The sequence below is a fragment of the Chelonoidis abingdonii genome, chromosome 23 (assembly GCF_003597395.2).
Source record: "Chelonoidis abingdonii isolate Lonesome George chromosome 23, CheloAbing_2.0, whole genome shotgun sequence".
Classification (NCBI taxonomy): domain Eukaryota; kingdom Metazoa; phylum Chordata; order Testudines; family Testudinidae; genus Chelonoidis; species Chelonoidis abingdonii.
The window spans coordinates 18043605-18050888 of NC_133791.1; the positions used below are offsets into that span (position 1 = coordinate 18043605).

The 7284-nt window shown below is 51.0% G+C and overlaps 1 long non-coding RNA gene across 1 annotated transcript; it reads left to right on the top strand.

Annotated features, from left to right (window-relative positions):
- The first annotated feature begins 3936 nt into the window (after positions 1–3936).
- LOC116829023 (uncharacterized) lies at positions 3937–7284 on the top strand. Its single transcript, XR_012654784.1, has 2 exons — positions 3937–4389; positions 5268–7284. It is a non-coding gene; the product is annotated as an uncharacterized LOC116829023 (long non-coding RNA).

The window sequence follows — 7284 nt, forward strand, 5'->3', positions numbered from 1 at the left end:
GCGGCTCCGGTGGAGCATCCGCAGGGATGCCTGCGGGAGGTCCACCGGAGCCACGGGATCAGCGAGCGGCAGAGCGCCCCCCGCGGCGTGCCACCGTGCTTGGGGCAGCGAAATGGCTAGAGCCAGCCCTGCCCTGGGCAAGTCACTTAGTCTGTGTGCCTCAGTTCCCCTCTGGGGATAATAGTCCTGCCCTGGCTCGCAGGATACAGCCTTTACAGATCGGGGCACTCAGCTCCATGGCAAGGGGGGGTCAGATAGAACTAACAGGGCTGCAAGTGCTAATGCAGGAGGTTCCAAACCACACCCAGGAAGAAATCTTCCTCTCCTATGGCAGGTTTGTGAAGGAGCCGCCCTCCCATTCGCAGCTGTGTTCATGAAGTCGAGTTACGACACCACCAAAACCTTTGGTCTGTGACAAATCCCCTGGTGAGCTCTGCGCTGTGCAGGGGCACCCTAATCTGCTCTCACGCCTGCTGGGACCAGCTCAGAGCACAGTCTCCCTGGCTGTTGGTTTACACTGTGGTCAGGGGTGGCAGGTTATATATGTTGTGGTGCCCGAGGGCTGGGGGCCCTGCTCCAGCAATATTTGGAGCTGGGTCTCTCCCCCAGCCCTGCCTGGATCGGGCTCCGGCCCCTGCGGGTCTCCCACCCGCCCACACCACGTCCCTGCCTGACAGAAATCAGTGCACACCTCTCCCCTGCCTGCTTGTGCTGTGGGGTAGAGCGGCTCCCAGCAGAACTGCTGTCTGCTGCCCCAGGGTCCTAGTGACTGCCATCCACTATTGGCAAGGCAGGCTGCCCTTACCCTGCCCTTCTGCCCTAGCCCTGAGCCTCTCCAATGCCCCAAACCCCTCAGCCCCAGCCAGAGCCCTCATTCCCCTGCACCCTGATCTTCTGCCCCATCCCTGAGCCCCCCTGCATCATGAACCCTGCTGCTCAGCCCCACAGCCCTCACCCCTGCACTCCCTCCTATCCCCAACCCCCCAGCCCAGAGCCTGCACCCAAACTCCATCCCAAAGCCTGCACACCGACCCCCTGCCCTAGCCCAAAGCCTGCACCCAGCACCCAAACTCCATCCCAAAGACTGCACCCCTCCTGCATCCTAATCCCCAGCCCAGGACCTGCACCCCAGACCTCCCCCCAAAACCCTGCCCAGAGCCTTAGGCAGGTGGGGGTGGAGTTTGGGGAGGGCAGAGATGGGGGAGCGGGTTCTGGGCACCACCAAAATTTCTACAAACTTACCACTTATGACTGTGGTAACTGCACTGGACCCATCCTGGGCCGCCCCCTTCCTCCTGCCCCACTGTGCATTGTTCTTGCAGCATCTCTTGATTGGTTTTCTTTGCCGGGGTTTTGACAGGATGCAGCTGGAGTGGAGCTGAACTGTGTCAGCTGTTGACACTAGATTAGTCACCTCTATGGCTCTGGCTGCCAGAATCTGCTCTGTCTGGTTAGGAGCAGCCAGTTCCCACAGGGCTTGATTCTTGTCTCTGGTGACAGTGATGAGGTCAAGGGAAGCTTGCTAAACTGCCAAAGGTTTGGTTCTGCAGAAATGGAGATGGGGCAGGTCCAGAGCCCATAAGGAAAGAAGACACTGCAGGCAGGACTGGGCAAGTAATGGACTTCTTGGTCCACTGGCTACTCAAAACCAAAACCAAAACAAATTGTAGATTTTTTTGGCAAGATAAAAGTAACAAAAAATTTGTTTGAGTTGAACAAAACGTTTTGTTTAGATGTTGAGCAGGTTTTAAACTTTAAAGAAACAATGAGCATTTTGAAACAGACACTTTGAATTGAAATTTTTAATATTTGATTCTGGAATTTGGGGATTGGAGGGAGATGTTTCTTTTTTCCCCCAGTCAAAACAGATGTGAATTTGTTAAGTGTTTTGGGGTCACTGAATCTGCACTTTTGGCTGAAAAAGTTTTGGCTGAAGAGTTTTCCGCAGTTCTCCCCACGGGTAGGTGGTGCTGTGCAGGGGTGAAAGTAACTTAAAGGACTTACTGGTACTCCAGAGTCCTGCGGAGGAGGAGGGGCCTCAACTGGAAGAGGCGTGGCCTTTATCAGAAGAGGTAGGGCCTTTAAATCCTAGGGCTATTAAATCAGGATTTAAAGGGCTCAGGGATTCTGCTGAAGCTAGGAGCCAGGCCCTTTAAATTAACCCCAGAGCTACCAGCTGCAGAGGCGGCTGGGAGCCTTAGGGTTTGGGCAGAGGTGAAAGTAATTTACATTTCTTACCCATATGCTCCAATTGCAAGCAACCCACCCACCTCTCCTACGTACTTCATGGATCCCTCCCATTGCATGACATAGATAGAGAAAATAAAGCTGCTATTACTGCTAGCAGCACTGTCTGTAATAAAACTTTACTATTGGAATAAGCCTAAAAAAGTGAAAACTCACTGTCACATTTTTCTCTCTGTCTTCCCCCCTCCTCCTCCAGCCAGGCTGCCGACACTAGGCTCTGTGCTTTCTCCCTGCCTGGCACTCAGCAGCTGCTGAACTTATCTAGAGGCTTTCCTCTAGCTTGCAGCAGGGAGACTGCCTCCTGCATAAGAACAGTTTAAACTTAGTTGTTCCCTGATGGTTCAGCCCCCAGAGTTATGAGAGGTTTCTGGCATCTTTGTTAATTTCACTCCCAGTTGTTGTGGGGAAGGGGGAAGCTGTGTGTGACCATGGAAGGGGCAGTTCTTTTCTGCCCCCTGGATGAGGGGATCTCCAATACTACTAAAATACAATAGTAGGGGCCGGTTGCTGGGGTCGGGCAGTCAGCGGCAGGCTGCAGCTGCACTGTTTGACACACACATTCATACATAGACATACATACTCTATGTAGGTGTATGAATGTGTCACAAAAAATGCAGCTGCAGCCTTCTTTTGGTTAGGCTAAACAAGCCAAGCTCTTTGAGTCTCCTTTCATAAGACAGGTTTTCTATTCCTCGGATTATCCTGGTAGCCCTTCTCTGTAACTGTTCCAGTTTGAATTCATCCTTCTTAAACACAGGAGACCAGTAACGCAGCATTCAAGTAATGAAAATCAAAAAGTGCAGGAGTGGCAGAAGAGTGAAAGGAGGGTCCGCCAGCAGAATGCAGATCGCCGGCACCAAAGCATGGAGCACCTGCTATGCATCATGGAGAGGTTCTGGCCAGGCTCCCTGCTTTGACAGAGCCATTAGCAGGCACTGGTGGGCAGTGAGCCTGTATCCTTGTCAAATCAACAGTAAGATGCAGTACACAACACCTCCCTGCACTGGCTGGCTGGCTCAGGGACATGCAGTGAAGCCTGCACTGCTCCCTTCCCCACGCTCAGGTCATCTGCAAGTTGTGAACCCAGGACATCCTGTTTTAGAGTCACAGATTTCAAGCCCGGAAGGAACCATTAGATTTTCTAATCTGACTTCCTGCATGGCACAGACCAGAGAACCCTCCCCACAGTTAGCCCTGCAGAGAGCCTGATATTTCAAACCGCAAACCTTCACTGCCTGAGCTCAAAGGAACAGGCCATTTAGCTCAGGGGCAGTAGCAGACCCATAAACCTCTATGCATGGCCCAGCCACTAGAGAGGGGTGAATAGCCACCCTGTTAGCATGGATTACACATGGCAGAAAGGGCTGGCTTCTGTATGTTCCTGCTTTGGAGAGGGCACGCCATCCGGCCCTGTTGGTATTTCCACCGTCGCAGTTACAGGGTCTTCATCCCCCCTTGGGTATGTTCTCTCTCTGACAGCCTGGTATTTCACGCCTTCATTTGCTGGCTTATTTCACTCCTCCGTCCCACTCCCATACAGTGGTAACACAGTAGCTTTACTACCTGCTTCGCAAATGCTGCTGCAGAGCACGGATTTGCTTTGCTAGAATTTCCCCATATCTTTGATCCCTGATTTCTGGTGTGCAGTATCTTTGGGAGTAGCCATTGCAGTGGGTGGACTGGCTGCAGCCGAGGACGCTAATCAACAAACATGGGACACAGTGGATACATGAGGGTAAAACCCCCAACAGCAACACCCCCGCAATCCCATTACCAGCAGCCTGTTAGCACGGGGATAAATGATAGGAACTGAAAGCCACTTTCCCAGCAGTGCGCTGGCTTCTGCACGGCTCACAGAAATAAAGCAGGGAGTTATGCATCCGAATATAGGCAAGGAACAGATCACTGGAATAAGACCTACTTTTTTATGCAGTAACTTGTCAGCTTGTAGGTTTCTCCCACCATCTTTCTACACCAATGGGCCTCCACCAGCAGGTGGCGTGATCACACCACGTGCCATTCACAGTCCCAATGCCCCTTACAGCAGAGGAGGCCTGTGTTCACACCAACATGACATTGCACAAGGAGGCGTGCAAGGATGGACCGTGTGTGACCCAAAGCTGCTATCTCCAACTATCCTGAGTAAATCTGCTATGGCTACCTGCACCATCCAATTGCATGCGAACAAGTCTGCACTCTCTGATTGCCCAGGGCAAGCTGACATTCCCCGAGGGAAGCATGTCTCTGTATCGAGGCTTTTGAGGATCTTGCAGGCACAGCTCAATTCCTTCTCTCTCTCAACTGCTATTCCTAGCCCAGGCTCAAGTCAAGTAATCAGGTATCAGGGGGTAGCTGTGTTAGTCTTTATCCACAAAAATGAGGAGTCTAGTGGCACCTTAAATGGATTTATTTGGGCATAAGCTTTCATGGGTAAAAAAACTCACTTCTTCAGCTGCATGGAGGGAAAATTACAGATGCAGGGATTATCATTAAGTAATCTTTACCATCTCCCTTCTTGTGGCCTTGGGGTGAGAAGTGTTGTACTGTGAGGGGTCAGGTTATTTTGAGTTTCTGCAGGAGGCTTTTATTTAACAGTTATGAGAGCCACATGAGGGATGAAAACACAGCGGAGCTAGCTCTGAGATACAGTGGTTTTTGTAAAGCTCCGACTGCTGGAATCAGGTTATGAGCTGCAAAGCTCAGCTTACATTTTAAAAAGTGCTCTCAGATTTAGAACTTTTTAGACAGTGACTGTGTGTGCGCCAGTGGTTAGAGCAGTGCCCTGGGACTCACGAGAGCTGGGTTTTATTCCCACCTCTGCCACTGGCCTGCTGGGTGACGTTGAGCAAGTCACTGCCCCTCTATGCCTCAGTTTCTCCATCTGTATAATGGGGATAATGATCCTTTCTTCCTTTGTAAAGCACTTTGAGAGCTATATGAGAGCAAGGGATTATTATTAATATTAAAAAAAACTGACACCAGGATCCCAAGCCATCCCTGGCACAAATCTGTTTCCACAGCACAGTCACTGCTCTGGTGGTTTACGACGTTTCCATTTCAGAGCCTTCTGCAAATCAACTCGGTGGCACTTCTGGTAAGTGGCTACAATAGCAGGCATTTCCTGCGCTGCTGCTACGGGAGTGGTGTTTACTTGCACCTGTGCCAAAACTTTCGCTGCACCGGAAGAAAGGGCTGCGGTGTCTGCATCCGCTCGCTGCTCTTGGCTTAGGAAGCAGAGAGATCACATTCAAGGGCACAGGAAACACACGGGCCACTAAAAACAGGAAGTAACTTGACCTGCTGTCTAGGGCTCCAGCCAGAGTCAAGTCCTTATAGGGTGACCAGATGTCCCGATTTTATAGGGACAGTTGCGATTTTTTGGTCTCTCTTATTTTTCACATCTGCTGTCTGGTCACCCTAAGTCTTTAGCACTTCTCCAGTGCAATCCATCTATGGATCTCACAGGAGGAGAAGTATTATCACCTCCCTACGAATGCAGCAGCTGAGGCCCCAGCTGTTAAGTGATTTGTTCAAGGTCACACAGAGAGTCAATGGCAGACCCACAAAGAGAACCCAGGAGTCCTGAGGCCTAACCCTGCACTTTTGCTGGCTTCCTTGGTGTTTCAAACGAGTCCGACTAACTTGTCTTGGGCTTTTGGGGGGTAAAAGTCACCACCAAAAAGATTGTTGGCCACTGTGGTTTGGGGAGGGGGGGGGATGAGTTGACTGGGAGGAAGGAAGGTCTTAGGCTGTAGCAGTGCTCCTGTTCTGACACACAACACATGTGCCCTTGGGCAAGTCACATACCCGGTCGGGCCCTCATCCCCACTGTGCAGGTAACAGACCTGCCCAGCTGCACAGGGATGTGAGAGGATAAATGCGCTAAAGATTGCGAGGCCCTCAGTTCCTATGGACAGATGATGACCCATTATTAATGCCTTCTTGTGATGCATTAGAGCTCACATGAAGGGCGAGTTTCTGTCTTACACGTTTGTAGTGTTCCTGCGCTCTGTTAGCCACTCTGTTCCCCCCAATCCCAGAGGTGGCTGCATTGCAGTAGTGGTGCACATAACACTTTTCGTCTTTAAAACCCTCTGGAAAACACAAAGGACAGAGTCCTCATGGCCCTGCGAGACAGGAACTATCACTGTTTTTCAGATGGGGAAACGAAGGCAAAGAGGCTAAATGAACATATCCAGAGGCCTCATAAGAGGTTAGTGGCAGAGTCAGCAGTAGACAGAGAGACTCTTATTATTTATCTGAGACTGGGACCCTGTCACAGGCCCAAGGACTCCCTCCCTCAAGGGGTCCCATGGGGAGGCAAATTAACTTTGTATGTTGCTAACGTGGTTGCAAGCATTGGAAGGCATTTTGAGGGCGGGTCAAAGGTGTGTGAGTGTGAAGTGGAAGATTCCTTTGCAGGTTGTGAAAGGCCAAACGAGGAAGGAGGAAGAGAGCAGAGAACGGGTTAACTTGACACTTCAGCGAGCTCTGTCTGAAGATAAGACGCTGGCCCTGGTCTAAGATCATGGGCTCGATAAGAAGTTTACAGCTGCATTCACATTTATCCAACTCCAGTCAGCCATGAGAAAAGGAGAGCTGAGCTGAGCAGGGCTGCAGAGATTGCAAAACGAGCAAGATGGCGAAGGCCAACCGGGGGGGACGGGGGGAGAACAAAGTCTCTCAAGCCAGTGTTTTGGGAAAGCACAGCAAGCCGGTTTGGACTGGTACAAAGAGCACCAGCAGCAGAGGTTCCTGAATGAAACACTCCCTAAAAAAACCCCAGGACTTAAAAACCTTCGAGAGCCAAAGCAAGTCGGAGATTACAGCGAACCCTGGACAACTTGTGCACGGGACAAGAACTCTCGTCCACCCTTGCTACGTTATACCCAGGCTTGGCCAGCCTCGGGTTGTGCATGTGTGAGTATGAAAGTGGGTTAGGGCTGGGGCACTAACGCTTTCTTTCTTCCTCTGAGTGACATGGGAGCATTCCCAGCGCTCACCACTGTTATTTTATTAATAAAGCTTTAAAATGTA